General features: G+C 39.3%; 1 long non-coding RNA gene across 2 annotated transcripts in view; it reads left to right on the top strand.

Moving 5' to 3' along the window:
* Window positions 1–1,023: 1,023 nt before the first annotated feature.
* The window catches only part of LOC122458956, a 154,574-nt gene continuing 139,602 nt past the window's right edge, over window positions 1,024–15,995 (top strand). For both annotated transcript variants that reach the window (XR_006279328.1, XR_006279329.1), the window contains exon 1: window positions 1,024–1,126. This is a non-coding gene — a long non-coding RNA (uncharacterized LOC122458956). The remainder of the gene's footprint in view (window positions 1,127–15,995) is intronic.

The raw sequence follows: 15,995 nt of genomic DNA, 5'->3' as shown, positions 1-15,995 counted from the left end.
TCCAATGATTCATGTGTTTGCATTGATTTTTACATAAAACCAAAATGAAGCTGCACTATTTAGCACTTGAACTTGGTCATCAATGAACTGTTTTGGGCTTAATAGGTTTAATAACACTTGACAGCCCAATATTGTGTTTTTATAATTATTACTTGGATTAAATGATATCTCTCTCTGTATATATATGTATATACATGGACTGATCATGTCATACTGCTTATACATGAGTATTAATAAATGGGTTATTTTCTGCTTGGTTATATATGCACTGAGGCACTAATTCAGCTAAGGTTCTTAAGTTTATGCCTAACTTTATTCACAAAAATAGTTCCATGTTAAAGTTAGGCAGCTCCTTAAGTACCTTGCTGAACTGGGTATCTAATATGAAATAGTTATTATGCACAGGATCTATCTGTGTGTTTCAACAGCATTCACCCATTGCTAGGGACAGATTCAATCTAGTGATCCCAGTTGGGTAATAAACTTAGGCTCCCAAATCCATTCACTGGGGTTGAGAAATTCTGGAAAAAAACCTACATGAGAGAAGACCCCCCTTCAGAGCACCTTAATCCTACCTTAATCTGCCACTGTCACATTTTCTTTTGAGTATTCAGGAGATTTAATTTTCACACAGTTTCCCCTTCTGGATTATATTTTACATTGCAGCAATCTGCATCCTCCTCCCCCCCACGCCCAGGAGGTAGTGTTTTTGAATTTAGCCATTTTCCAATGGACTCAAACCCTTTAGGAGAGAAAATGAAAGCATGCAGGTTTGTCCCTCAGCTAATGGAAGCTTTTAAGCAAAATGCTGAAACTCTAGTGAATCCAGGTTTAGTTTTCAGTGGTAAAAGACTGTTTCTGTCTTCCCAGTAACTGGTACAGAACCTGCACTAACCCAGAACAGGAACAATTAACCACAGGCAGCAAACTGCAAGAATTACTAATGTAGACAGGTGGAATTTGGCTAAATATCATACAGGGTTACACAAGGAAAAAAGGCCTGAGGTCTCTCTAAAAGAATTACATGTCTGTGATGGCCCCCTCCTTCTTCTGCAATTATTTCCAAGTCACACCTGCTAAGCTGTAGGGAAGCATTCCCATTGTTTGTGGGTGAGAACACAGTCAGGTAAACTGTTGTTTTAGTTGGCTTTTAAAAAACAACACTCTTCGCTCCTTTTAAATAACATTTTACAGTGCTTATTTCTTGCATTGAAGGGACACTGTGAGGTTAAAAAATCACATTTTTAAAAAAACAAAAACAATTCTTATTTCTATTACTGAGTGCACCATAGATGATGAAATTTTTTTTTAATTTAATTCAATTTTTTACTATTTATAGGTTTCAGAGTAGCAGCCGTGTTAGTCTGTATTCGCAAAAAGAAAAGGAGTACTTGTGGCACCTTAGAGACTAACAAATTTATTAGAGCATAAGCTTTCGTGCATCCGATGAAGTGAGCTGTAGCTCACGAAAGCTTATGCTCTAATAAATTTGTTAGTCTCTAAGGTGCCACAAGTACTCCTTTTCTTTTTACTATTTATACTAATTGTTACCTTTAAGCTGAGCAAAATGCTTAGGTAGTGAGACTAGACTCAATTTTTAGGCAGGTTTGATTTCTGGTATTGTATCAGCATAAATATGTGGCATTTGGATTGAAAATGTTTCAGAGGAGTTTTTAGATTAAGAATACTTTTTCTATTGATATTTGTTTTAAATGTCATGAAAGTCATTCTACTAATTTAGCATTTGCAAAACTTTTGTATTTACCTTTGCATAATCTAAATTTGGGGCTTAACTGATTTCACAATATTCTTTTTACCTTATTAAAAAGGAATTTGTATGTATTGTGAGAGATAATAGGTACATCCTTTGTGTGGAAAACGTGAATACGTTTGTTAAATGCTTTACAAATATCTGTGTAGCACGAGCATGTATAAGTTTGTTATGGAAAATCATGACTCGATAATTGTTATTGTGTATTCAGTGTGTTAAAAATTGTTTTATCTAATTTTGGAGTGAAATCATATTTGACCCAAATCTTGCAAACATCTGTGCACGTGAGTAACTCATGAGACTACTCACATAGAGTTACAGAAACATAGCTCTTAGCCTGTCAATAATCAAATGTGAAAGAAAATCTGAAACGACCTCCCTCTCCCGAACATAGGAGTGGGAGACTGGGAAGGGGAGAGGGAAGAGAAGGAAATTAGACATGGAAACCTGAAATAATGTGATTCTGACTTCCACTGTAAGAGCCAGCAAGCACTTCAGATGTAAATAATTTACAATGATACCATTGGATAATAAAGGGGAGCTGATTGTGACACCTCTATTTAGTTTGTTGGAAACCTTGTTATAAAAGTTTCTTGCAACATTTTTTTTTTAGAAACACTTAAAACCTCTATTGTATGCAGCAGACCTTTGAATTTCATCAAGAAGAAAGATCTTGGGCTATAGAAATGGCCTTTGTCCTTATGTACACAGGAGCGGGTTGGGTTTTTGTTTTTTTGGGTTTTTTTGGGGTATAACCTAAAGTTGTGAATTTATACTGATATATTTATACCAGAAAAACTCCCAGGCAGACATTATTCTGGTATAAGAGTGTTTTTATTCATGTAGGTATATGTGGCTTGGGAAAGGGTTAAACTAAAAAAACCTATTTTTATACTGAAATAAGAGAGTTTACATGTGGGTTTATACCAGTATCACCATACCTATGTAACCCCATTAATATCATTGCAGGTAAAACTTTTCCATGTAGACCAGACCTTTATCCCATGAAATTCCATTCAGGTTTATTGGAGTTTCTGGACTGTTAAAATTAATTATTTCCCTTTTCTCACTTCTGTTGCACCTCAAAGATGTGTCAGCCTGCAAAAATAACAACTCAGTGTGAATGTTCTAAAGAGCAGGGCCCATGCTGCCGTAGCAACAGTGGCAGCCCAGACTACACTGGGAATGCCTGAGAGCGGCTGTGGGATCCAAATCACCACTCCTATTCCCTCTTTTGCAACTGGAAGTGGCACAAAAAATTCCTTTTTTCCTTGTGAACCCATCTGCAGTACCTTCTGGGAAAGTGATGTGGAGGGGAGTATAGAGTGTTCAGTTTTTGCTCAGTCTCTATTCCCAACAAACTCCCACTGGTGTGGGCTAGATCCTTTCATTCTAGCTTGCACTATAATATATGATCTAGGTATCCACTGTGAGAGTATGTCTAGACTGGAGCTGAAGGGGGTAATTTCCTGCTTGAGTAAACATACCTGCATTATCTTTGATCTGGCTAATGTGCTAACCATAGAAGTGTAGCCATGGTGGAGTAAGGGGCTAGCTGCCCCAAGTACAATCCTATCTGAGACCCTAGGTATATATTTGGGCAGCTAGGCCCTCCACTGTTTTCATCATCATGGCTATACTTCTGTTTTTAGTGTGATCAGAGCTAACACTGTGGCTGTTCGAGCTGGAAATTGTATCTTCCAGTTCTAGTGTAGACACAAAATAATAGAATCATAGAAATGTAGGGCTGGAAGGGACCTCAAGATGTCATTTAGTTCATCTCCCACCCTGAAGCAGAACAAAGTATACCTAGATTATCCCTGACAAATGGTTTTCTAACTTATATTTAAAAAACTCCAGTAATGGGGATTCCGTAACCTGCCTTGGAAGCCTATTCCAGAACTTAACTATCCTTATAGTTTTTCCTAATAGCTAACCTAAATCTGCCTTGCTACAGATTAAGCCTGTTACTTCTTGTCCTCCCTTCAGTGGACATGGAGAACAATTGATCATCATCCTTTTTATAATAGCCCTTAACGTATTTCAAGACTAAACATGCCCAGTTTTTTTAAATCTCATAAGTCAGGTTTTCTAAACCTTTATCAATTTTGTTGCTGTTCCCTGGACTCTCTCCAATTTGTCCATCTTTCTTGAAGTGTGTGGCTTCCAGAACTGGGCACAGTACTCCAACTGAGGCCTCACCTGTGTCAAGGAGAGCAGTACAGTTACTTCCCATGTCTTTCATATGACACTCCTATTAATAAACCCCAGAATGATAGTAACCTTTTCTCTAACTGCATCACATTGTTGGCTTATATTCAATTTATTATCTGATCCCAGTGAGAAAGTAAAAGACAGGATGCTAAGATGAAGAACATTGAATTTTGACAGGTTTCAGAGTAGCAGCCATGTTAGTCTGTATCCGCAAAAAAAACAGGAGTACTTGTGGCACCTTAGAGACTAACAAATTTATTTGAGCATAAGCTTTCATGTGCTACAGCCCACTTCATCGGATGAAGTGGGTTGTAGCCCACAGAAGCTTATGCTAAAATAAATTTGTTAGTCTCTAAGGTGCCACAAGTACTCCTGTTCTTTTTATTGAATTTTGAGTAGCTCTTGAAGAAAGATATAGAGATTAAACCTGTGTTATTTTTAGTAAAATAGCAAGAACTACTTTCATTGTAATACAGTTATGATTTAGTTGTGGTTGGTCTTGATTTGAGCAGGGGGTTGGATTAGATGATCTCCTGAGGTCTCTTCCAACCCTAATCTTGTATGATTGTATGATTCTATATACATCACAGCATTTTATTTTAGAGTGATGTTATATATACTGTACTATTCATACAATGTTAAGATAACCTAAATATAAACGTTTGTGTTAATTGAATCCCTAGTGACAGCAGATTTTAGAATCAATCTTATTTTTTACGTGATCTAATTATCTCTGTTGTATTGACTCGTATTTAAAAGTTGGATTGATTCTACCATTAAGCTGCTATTGGAAAGAACTTCAGACAAACAGTTGTTTAGCTTTCATATTGTCAAAGATAGTTCAAATTAAAAAGCATGTCTAGAGTACAATATAGCTAGATCTTCTAAACTTATGAATTCCTAGGCCTTAATCCTGCAAGTAGCTCTTTGTAGGTACACCCCCTTGCCCAGACTTTTGATTAAATCAATGGGGTTCCATATGGTACAAATGTACTGTACAGACAACATTGCAGGATTCAGATGAAACCTGGAGCTAGGGCTGGCTGGATTTGTTTTTAAATGAATGAAAAAATTTTCCCGCCAGAGAATGAGATTTCACTGAAAATGAAATTTTTGAAAGGAAATTTGTAAACAGAATGAAGTTTCCAATTAAGTTTAAAATTTAAATTTTTGAGGGTTTTTTTGTTGTTGGAAATTTGGATTTTCCCCCCTTTCTCCCCTTTGCCACTGAATACAATTGAACGTAGGGATTTTTTTTCATTTTTTTCAGTCTTTCCCTTTTTTCCATTCTCACTTTTCATAACTTGCTCAATTTTTGAAAAGGAAAAAATGAAACTCAGTAATTTTGCCTCTACAGCTTTTCCAAAGATGAGTCTGTTTTGAAAAGTTAAAGTGTAACAATAAGCAGGGGGAAATGAAGAGGGCAAATAAACTACAAAACTTTGGATACTATTAACTTTATTGCATCCAGTGCCCAAAAAAGGGGAGAGGGATTAAAATTCAAGATTTAAAAGACTGACATCTTGAAAATTTTCAAAAAGTAGACATTTTTCAAAAAGATTGACAAAAAATGTTGAAAACCACATTGCTCCATTTCAAGCTCTGTGAAATGGCAAATGCTTCAATTTTTTTTTTCTTTTTTCCTACCTCTTCCCCCCTCCATTTTTGGACCAGCCCTACCTGGAGCTCTGTTTGTTTCTCTGAAACCAAATGAAAATCTGGGTTCAGAAGACCTGCAAAAAGTTGTACATCTCATTTTAGAGCTAAGCCTTAGTTCCCCCTATTGAGCTACTACCCAGCTCACTGTAGCACAGCATTCCCTAACTTGGAACTAGGATCAGTACTTTCTGCAGTACAACTAGTATCGACGAGGGACATACAAGGGTCAGCAGTGACTACAAAAGGAGGGCACCCTGGCTGAGCCCCCCATCCAGCTCTGTGTCTTTCTTTAATGAGTTTGGTATGTTTTAACTTTATTGAGTAGAGAGGCTTTGTAAAGAGACAGTACTGCTGTTTATCCTGTTTAGCCACTTAGCCTCAATAACCTTTTATGTTCAGCAAATTATGGGCATTAATACATGCTTTTGACTGTTGGATTGTTTTGAGTTTTCAATAGAGGTTCAGGTCAGTTCTTGCTTTATCTCTCCCATCTTTAGTCCTAACTGGCCACATCACAGGGTTTTTCCATAGGGATATCAGGGACAAGCCCTCTTCCACCAGGCAATTGGCAAACTCTGCAGCAGCTTCTCTGTATTAGCTCTGGCTATTGTAGCCCTTCTTTATAAGGGGGAAACATCCTGGTATGTCCATGTAGCTGAGAGCCACAGGGGATGCCATCTCTTTGTGCCTATCCAAATCCTGCCCAACACCCTCTTCCCCTCCTCTTCCATCAAAGAAAACCATATATTCCGCTTGAATCTGCATCTTTTGTCTACTTTTGCAATTCTATACATTGGCCTTATTCTTTACCTGAAGTCTACCAAGGTGTTTGAACTCCTGCCTCCTCTTGCGTCAGCTTTCACACAAAAATTCTTTCCATCTATTCCTTTCAAAGATTGGAGTTTTCATGTCAGAGATGTTGGAACTTGTCAGAATAACCCATAGCTGTATTGCTTCTTTGTGTGATTACAGTCTACTTGATATACACCATTTGAAATATATGTCTCTAGACTTATGGAAAAATTAATAAAACAGAAATAAAACAGCTCTGAAATGATATGTTACCCTTAGCATATGGACTACCTCACATGAACATTTTACAGTTTGTATCAGGATTATAGACAGCTTTCCAATTGGGAATAACTTCTAGATATATTTCTAAATCTCACCTGACAGGTTTTGGATGCTGTATGATTCCTATAGTATGGGATTCCTGGTATGATGCAATAATTTTTGTTAAGATGGTACTTTCATTCTCAGCTCTGATTTTTGCCTGCTAACTGCTTTTGTATTGAAATTATTTTCCTATGCTTTTTCTCAGCACAGAAAGTAGATTTTTTTTATTTTTAAGATTTTGTTATCCACGGAGAAATGTGTGTTGAAAATCCAGTTAACTTTGAAATGGTTATCTGAATATGGGGAAAATAATTCAGCTTTTTATGATCTGATAATTTAAATACAGTTATGATTTAAAAGTTCAAACTTGGCATCTCCATTAAAATTGGTTAAGAGATAAAGATGTGAAAATAACATTGATTTACCCGACACTGTGTGCTAATTTACTACCAATGTAATTGCACAACAAGAGCCCTGTCTGAGTGCAGGATTGGACCCCAGTTGGGTTATCTAGATACCTATGTAAACCAGGGACAGATCTCTAAGGTTGCAAACTTCTCTACTCCCTGAAAAGATATCCTGCCCTAAATACTCCTCATCTTTTAAGAAATCTAACCAAGGGATTCAGGTATTGCTTGAAGGCTCTGTGCTAGGTTCTATGGCTACAGAAGTGGTCAGTGGGGCTTGTCTGCACTCAAAATTATACCAGTCCAACTGAAATCAGTTTTAAAAATATTTTAGTTCAACTGGTATAAACCCCTGCCTGAACACACTTATAGTGGTTTAAACATGGCATGTATCATTTTATAATTGCTTTGTAATTAAGGCCTTGTCTTCACATAAATATGAACTGGTTAAATTAAATCGGTTTAGTTAAACTGGTGTAAACCCCTTGTGTGGATGTTTAAACTTATTTCAGTTTAAAGGGGGTTTATTTCAGTTTAACTGAAATCTGTTCCTACACACAAAGTTACACCTGTTTTATTCTACCATGTCTACTATAAACTGTGGTTGATGCAAGTTATGTCAGTGTACAACCATCAAAGATTGTAAATAGCTCAGGCGTGTGCATACTTGGCTGCTTGCATCACTGCTGTGTGAACTCACCAGGAGTGCTTGTCCATGTCAAGTGCATTGCACCCCGAGTAGGTATCCCAGGGTGCTATGTGCTTCTATTAGGTGCAATGCCTTCTGGGAAATTTTCACAATATGTTGTGGAATAGAAATGACTTAACCCCTCACTTCCAGAGATCTCTGGTTAAGTTCCCAGAATGCAACATTTTGGTGTTTGCCATCTGTGACAGAAGCATGGAGTCTGCAGGACTCTGCATTATTCTCATTAACATGGTAAATACAGGACACATGATTCTTCTGAATTTGCAGATCCATAGAAAGTACCACAACAATGGGGATCTTCTTGATTAAGGATTTCATTGAGGACAGTTTGCAAAAATAATCCAAGGTTTTTGGTGGCATTCACAGAGCAGCTGCAGACAGAGGAACACCACTTCCGATTCCAAGAAATGAACACTGATTGGTGAGACTGCGTCATAATGCATGTTTGGGGCAACAAGCAATGGCTGCAGAACTTTCATGCAGGAAAAGTCATATTCCTGGGTCTGTGTGGCAAGCTCACCACAGCCTGCCTGTGAAGGGGCACCAGAGTGAGAGCTGCATGATGGTAGAGAAGCAAGTGGGGATCACACTTTGGAAGCTCGAGACAGGGGATTGCTACTGATCAGTGGGAAATCATTTTGGAGTTGGGAAATCCACAGTGGTGGCTGTGGTCATGCAAATGTGTAAGGCCATTAATTGTCTCCTGCTACTCTTCTATGGTTGTGCATTGCTGGAGATGCTTCATCGATATCGTTGTGGGCTGGTCAGGGAAGATGCATGATGTTCACGTCTTTAAGAACACAGAACTGTTCAGAAAGTTGCAAATGGAGACATTTTTCTCCTGACCTATGGATTACCATTGGCAATACTGAAATGCTAATAGTGTTTCTGGGGAACCCAGCCCACCCTTGCTTCCCTGGCTCATGAAGCTGTATGCTGGCCAACTCCACAGTACCATGGAAATATTCATCCACTGGCTCAACAAGTACAGAATGAGAGTTGAATGTGGTTTTGGTAGACTGAAGGGATGCTGTCATGTTTATTCATTGGATTTGATCTTGGTGAGAAAAATATCTCAATGGTTATAGCTGCCTGCTGTGTCCTGTATATTTGTGAGGCAAAGCTGCCATCAGGGTGGAAGGCAGAGATGTAGCAGCTGTCTGCTGACTTTGAACAGTGAGACACAAGAGCTATTATAACAGTCCAACATGGAGTCATGCAGTTGAAGGAGACTTCGAAAGAGTACTTTAATGTCAGCGCAGGAGCGTTCTGAGGTGCAGTGTTCTCTGGGCCTGGAGCTTGCATGCTGCTAAGAATTGTGTAGTGCTTGCTGTACATTCATAAATAGGACAGGGTATTTTTCTGAAGCTATGAATTCTGTGGTGCTTGGTGTGCAATTAAAAGAAGTTGTTGCTCTGATTGCCACTATGTACTCCTTAGTATTTGTTGTGAACTAATAAAGATTATCCAAAAATAGAACTTCACTGAGTGGGGTGGGGGAACAATGCAGAAAACCCCAGGGGCAATGTGATACAAATTTTTAACATAACTTAATGGAGTGATAATTTAAAATTAGAAAGGAAGTAAACATGTACCCATTTGAGTACACAAATATGGTCCATTGTGGCTATCCATGTGCTGACCATGGTTTTCACAGGTTCTCAGTGTATGTGAAGTTGTGGGTTTTCCTTGTTGCCCCTGCATGGAGTGGTACAGGTTCTGATGAGCCCCATGATGCCACATGGTATGGTGGGCAGTGTAGGGAGCAGCAACTATGGAGTTCTCCAAGGACTGCAAAGTGTGGAGAGTCTGGGATTTTTGTACCTGTAGGTCAACCAGGGTCTCCAGCATTTGAATTTGCTGCCTGAGAAGACCTATTATGTCCTGGTGCATTTCCTGCTTCTTGTCTTGCTGGGTCTTCTGGGCCTTTTTCCTGTTCTTTCTGTCTTTTTCCATACCATCAGTCATATTGGCCCTCCAAGACCTTTGTTCACAGTCTGATGCAGCACTGATCTCACAAAACACACCCTTCCTAGCTGTCATCTTTTTCCTCCTCATCAGGATCAGGCATTATGCAGGTATATAGGGGGCACCTGTCAAGGTCACCTTATCAGAAACTGTTGATTAAAAACTGTATTGTTGAAATTACAGTCACAACAGAAAGAGGAAGATTCATTTAAAAGTCCCTTCCCTTAGTCCCATAAACACTTTTGTAATGAGAAATTCTTACTGACACATTGGCTTTGGAGTGCCTCAATACAGCAGCACTCTCCAGCCCCAGTCATGGTGAAAATAGCCCCCCAGGAAGAAGGGGGGGAAGCATTTTCTGTTGCATGAAGCTATCAAAAATTGGTCCCTATTTCATGGGTATGAATACAGAACAATAGCATTGAAATGCTATTTTCAACAGGCAGTGATGATTTTAGCTGATATCTCACTCCTGAGGATCACAAAAGCACAGCACACCGTTGCTACTGGTATCCCAGAGCCACCTGAGCCCATATACTGCTAGCCTATTTGCTGCAATGGTGCCAGCCAAACTCATTGCAGAGTGGAGTGTGAAAGTGTCCTACCACAGAGGAAGAAATAAGGCAGCCATCCCTAGAAACTTTTTGGGAGAGGATTGTAGAGTACCTTCATGAAAATTTCATTGAGATCCCTCAGGAGAATAAAAGGGACATCCCTAAATACATAAACAAAGTGCTCCTCCTCCCATACCCCTCTGCCTAACCCAACAGGAGAATGAAAAGCAGATTCCAACTCTGCCTCAGTTTGTTGTACCTCTACCTCTTTTTGTATAAGGAAAACTATAAGTTGATACCTGTGTATCTTGGGGATGGGCCAGATACTGCCTTTAAACTTAAGCATTGTAAAGAAAAATGCATGTTCATCTGAGATCCCTTCCCCTTCATCAGCTTCATCTGCACTCCTATGACAGGGCTGGCTACACTGCAGTGAAGTGTCATACAGGTCCTGGCTCATGGCATGGCTGGACTCATTGTCCTTTTCCTCCTCACCATTCATGACAAAGGGCTCTGTCTTGGGCTTTTCTGAGGTACCCACAGTGGTCTGCAGGGTGCTGGTGGAGTCTCTGCGAAGTATGCCATGCAGTTTCTTGTGGAACAGCAGGTCTTTGATGCTGCACCAGATCTATTGTTGCATTCCCTGGCCTTGTGGAATTCCTGGTAAAGTGCCTTTGCTTTCACATGGCAGTGTAGCTGACCCCTGTCATACCCCTTTGCCCACATCCCCCTTGCAATCTGCTCATCGATGTCTATAGCTCGTCTGTAGTGGTGCTTGCACAGTCTCTTCTCCGCAGGCATCCAGGAGATCCAATACTTCCTGCCTATTCCAAACAGGAGCGCATCTAGTGAGTGGAGTTGGGATGCTTAGCTAGGCAGTTGCACACAACAAGGATGAGCTGCTAGGTGTGCTTGCAGGTTTGGGCAGTCAGAGAAGGGCATTTCTAGAGCCACTGAAAGGAGGTGGTGGGGTGGCTTCCGGTCCCTGTGACCACTGTGCAGTGAAGTTTAAAATGGTGACCAAAGCAGTCACTATTGTAGGGAATGGCAGCATCATGGGACAGCTGCTGAGGTTAGGGCTAACATAGGTTATATAGTGTATACACTCTCATTGCTTCAACCTCAGTAGGTCAACCATGGCTCTAGGCCATTCCGGGAGGTGTTTTTACTGTGTCACTGTAAAAAGGTCATTATGTTGGACAGAGACAAATTTGAGTGTAGATACATGTGCACACTGGTGCACAGTAGTGAGTTGAGTTAATTGGTGAGGGCAGTGGCTGACAAACAAGTTCTTTTCTGTAAGAGGATGTTTCATTGGCACTTGAAAGTTCATTCATTGGTTGCTTCAATTTGTTTTGCAAAAATACCATAGGTGTCTGCGAGTAATGTCTCTGACATCCAAGGACATGATTTTAGTTAGAGCTGGATGAATAATTCATAATTGTTCACTTAAATTATTCAAGTAGTTCTTGGTCTCCAGCTTGTTTGAGAACAGTTGTGAAGATTCAAAATGTGAAAGCTGAGCTATTTTGACTGGACACATAGGTGGTATGGTATGTGTCTGTTCATTGGTTGGATGTGCAGAACTCAGACTCGCACTTCAGATGCAAGTATAAAACCAAAACTCAAGTTCTGTGAACATGCTAGATTAACATTAAAATTCATTGTTTTGGCAAACTGGCCTCCCAATAAATTCATTGCTAGAATATTCATAAGAAGTGATGACAAAAAAGGGTGTGGACACAAAGTGGATTTGTTTAATATTTGAACTGATGTAAAAAATGTTTGTAGTATTTGCCCAGCTGCACTTCTGACAAAGGACTTTGTTGTGTGATCTGGGGAAGGAGTTTGGACAACCACAGCAGTGGAAGTGCCCTGGGAGCAGCAGCCCTCACAGCCCTGTTTGGGAATTTGAACGCCGAATTGTTTTGCTGGGATTTTGGGTAGTTATATTTGTGAATTATAAGCTGTGCTTTGATTTTGCCATTGAATGCCCCTGTTCAAAAGTGTACATGCTCATGATTGTTAAAGTATACTAGAAATACAGAATTCTGTCCTTGTGTCTGCTCATTGATTGCCACCCTTTGAAAGCAATCAGGTATCCTTTCTGACTTCTTGGAAACCAAAACAATATTAAATAATACACAAAAGTAACATAAAATCAATTGAAATACTGTACACTTGCATTTGGATTTATAAAATTACACCTGTCCTTCCCTCTAGATGTAATAGCTATATGGTTAGAAAGACAAAACATATTGTAGAATTCCAGTTGCTGTGGATACCATAATTCTTCCCTAATTCTGGTGTGTTTGAAATCCCAATCCTAATGCTGCACTAAAGGCCAAATATACCATCCACCATACAGCTCAAGTAATGGGCTAGTTGTTGAGAAGGGAAAACAACCCCGCACCAATTACATGGAATAGGTGTGGTGCTGTTCCCTGGAAGGTGTTTAAGTTCAATGGCTGAAGTAGCCATGTGGGGGAAGGATCCACCTAGCAATGGATTCTTCAGCACTATCCCCATTCTCACCTTCCTGCTGTGAGCTACTGCACAAGGATGCCCAGTGAAGCTGGTTCCCTGCTGTGCAGGGCATATGTATCCCATAAAAAGTTCTCTGACCATGGAATACTGTGGAGTTCATCTCATCCTTTATAAAACATATGCTGCCTGGATTGTTGTTGTCATTCCAATGGCTGCTTTTTCATATATGTGTCTCAGGGCAATACTGAATTGTGCCACATAAAGGGTTAAGGGAATCATGATGCACAAAAACAGCAATGCCAGCACAATCCCCCAAAGAGTAAACAAAAGTCTTAACTGTTGCAAACAATAAATTGTCCATACCTTGTAGAAGCAATGGATAATTAAAAGTTATAATGCCTATAGTTAGTACCCTCTTTAAAAGAATTTACACAGTATATGAAATTAAATTCTGTTCACAGTTCTCTTAATTTGTCCTTAATTAAACAATACTCCATAAATGGTGCATTCAGTGACCAAATGTTCAGAGACAGCAAAATTGTGGGTCCCAAGCCATTAGGAATGAAATAAAGTCGGTCCCCTGAGAGCCTGCTAGAATCTGGTCTATGTAAGTGACAACTGATGGTTTAGGAAAGATAATTAACTTTGCAATTACAAACCCCAGCTTTCACCAATGCTATTTCTTCCAGTATCATCTTGTAAATGTTCTAGTATTTTTATAAAATGACATAAAATGTTCATGGGGGGAGGAAGGGAGAAATGCTGAGTTCATAGGGGATTAATTCTTCATGGATAAATGTACTGGGAATATTATTTTTAAAAATATTTCATAAATATTTGATGTGCAGTGGTTTTGTAGATTATAAAAGAATGAAATATTCAATTTTTTGTTTACTGCCAAGATTTTATTTTGTACCGTGTAAGATAAAAGGGATAATATTGGAGTACATGTTGTGTCAAAGAAACGTGATTTTTTTTCCTTTTTGTAACAAAGGCATGGAAGTTAAACGAGGTTTGTTCTGTAGCTCTGCAGACTGAGGTTCTCCATCTCTAGTAGAAAGTGCAGCATAGAGGACATCAGTGTTAGCTCCCCAATTCCACACTGTTAACGTGCCTTAATACTCATCTGGAAGATCCACGTCTGAGGGTATGGCTACACTTGACGTTCTGGGTGTGATTCCCAGCTCATGTAGATGTACTCGTGCTAGCTGAACTAGTGCGCTGGAAATAGTAGAATAGCTGTGGTAACGTGTAGTGGCAATGGCAGCATGTGCTAGCCTCCGTAAATATATGCCCATGAGATTCAGTCGGGTTTGTATTTGGGGCTGCTAGCATGGCAGCATGGTGCCACAGCTACCACCACTACACTGCTATTTTTAGCATGCTAGCTCAAATGAGAGCTAGTATGAGTATGTCTATCTGAGCTGGGAATCACACCCCTAGCTTGTAGTGCAGAGATACCCTATGGGGGATTGGTAGGACAATTTTGTATGCCCATCCAGCCCTAGCTATCTATGCCAAAACGCTCTAGAAGGTTGCTAATTGGTTTCTTTTCATAGTCGCATTCATATTAATGAATTATAAATATTGCAACATGTTCTTGTTTACATGCACAGGTACCAATGTCTAGATACACTCTAGTTAAATAACTGTGAAGGAACCTTAGCTTAGTGTGTATGATGATACATTTAGGGCTTGTCTACACAGCCCTGCAGTTCAGACCACTGGGTGTGTGAATAGCAGCACGCACCAAAGTGCTGCGCTGTAACTGACCCATGTGGATGCCACTGGTGTGAACTAGAAGGCGCCTAGTTTGCGTTAATGTGTTAGAAAAGGACTACATTAACGCAAAGTAGGTACCTTTTAGTTCATGCCAGTAGCCCCCACATGAGGCAGTCGCAGTGCAGCACTTTGGTCTGCACTATGGTGCAGTGTAGACATAAACTTCCTTGCAGTATGTTGTTCACCTCTAGATGTCTTTGTGTAGTTTCTGATAATTAGAGCAGGTAAAGGCTGAACTCAAGCTGCATGGAAGCCTGTTTGTGAGTCTGTAGTTATAACTGTTTTCTCTAATAAATGCCTCCTGTGATTCCATATATGGTGAATCTGAATTCATTTCCCAGCTCTGAGAATTTGGAGAGCAGATTCTGTTTCTGGTTTTGCCCTAACTTGATGGGCCACTTTATGCTTAACTGAGCTCAGCTTCCTCGTCTGTAAAATGTGGATAATAAAGTTTATATAGCTTTGTAATGTTTTTTGAGATCTACAGATAGAAAGTGCTGTATACTTTTTATGAACTGCGAGATGCATGTATAAGAATGAATTTTGTTGCTGGTGTAAAAACAGGTCACATGACCACTCCCTGAATGATGCAAAAGTAAGATGCCTTTTGTAGCACTGATCTAAAATGGTGTCACAAGAACTAATTTGCATGTGACCTCAATCTATGTGCCCATTGTTACTTCAGTCTCATAACTACCATCTTTTGCATTTTGTTCCTTTAAAAAAAGCAAAGCAAAACTAAATCTTTGTCAAGCGAAAAAAAAAAGAAAAGAAAAAATAGAGAGAGAAACAAATGAGCAGCAAACAAAATATTTATACTTCTGCATTTATATGGCCTTTCAGCTAAATCACTGACTCCAGTTCTGGAATTAGTTCTTGGCTCTGCCATGGACTTTCTGTGACACCAGATAACCTATCTGCCTCAATTCCCCATCAGTAGAATGGTGATAGTAATACTTCCTTTCACCCATGTTTTGTCTGTCTTTTAAATGTAAATTTTTTAGGAGCATGGAATGTCTCTTATCAGTCATATGTACAGCAACTAGCACAAGGAGCCCTGATCTCAGCTGAAGTTTCTGGATGCTCCTATAGTACAAATAATAAATAAAAACATCTGTATATTGTTGTTATGGTAGGAACGAATTATTTTTAAAATATGTATTTTTCATTGATGAAGTTAACTTTTTGTGGGTTGGGTTATGTATCTGAGATTACAGTGGTCACCATGGTAAAACTTCACATTTGCCATTTGTATGTAATTAGCATTACCATAGTACTCTCTTACACATAGCATAGGGAATACTGTGGTAAGTGTTCAATATTTAGTT

Source organism: Dermochelys coriacea, chromosome 2 (genome assembly GCF_009764565.3).
Source record: "Dermochelys coriacea isolate rDerCor1 chromosome 2, rDerCor1.pri.v4, whole genome shotgun sequence".
In the NCBI taxonomy this organism is placed as follows: domain Eukaryota; kingdom Metazoa; phylum Chordata; order Testudines; family Dermochelyidae; genus Dermochelys; species Dermochelys coriacea.
The sequence above is the reverse complement of the archived record's forward strand: the minus strand, read 5'-3'. Positions and strand labels throughout refer to the sequence as shown.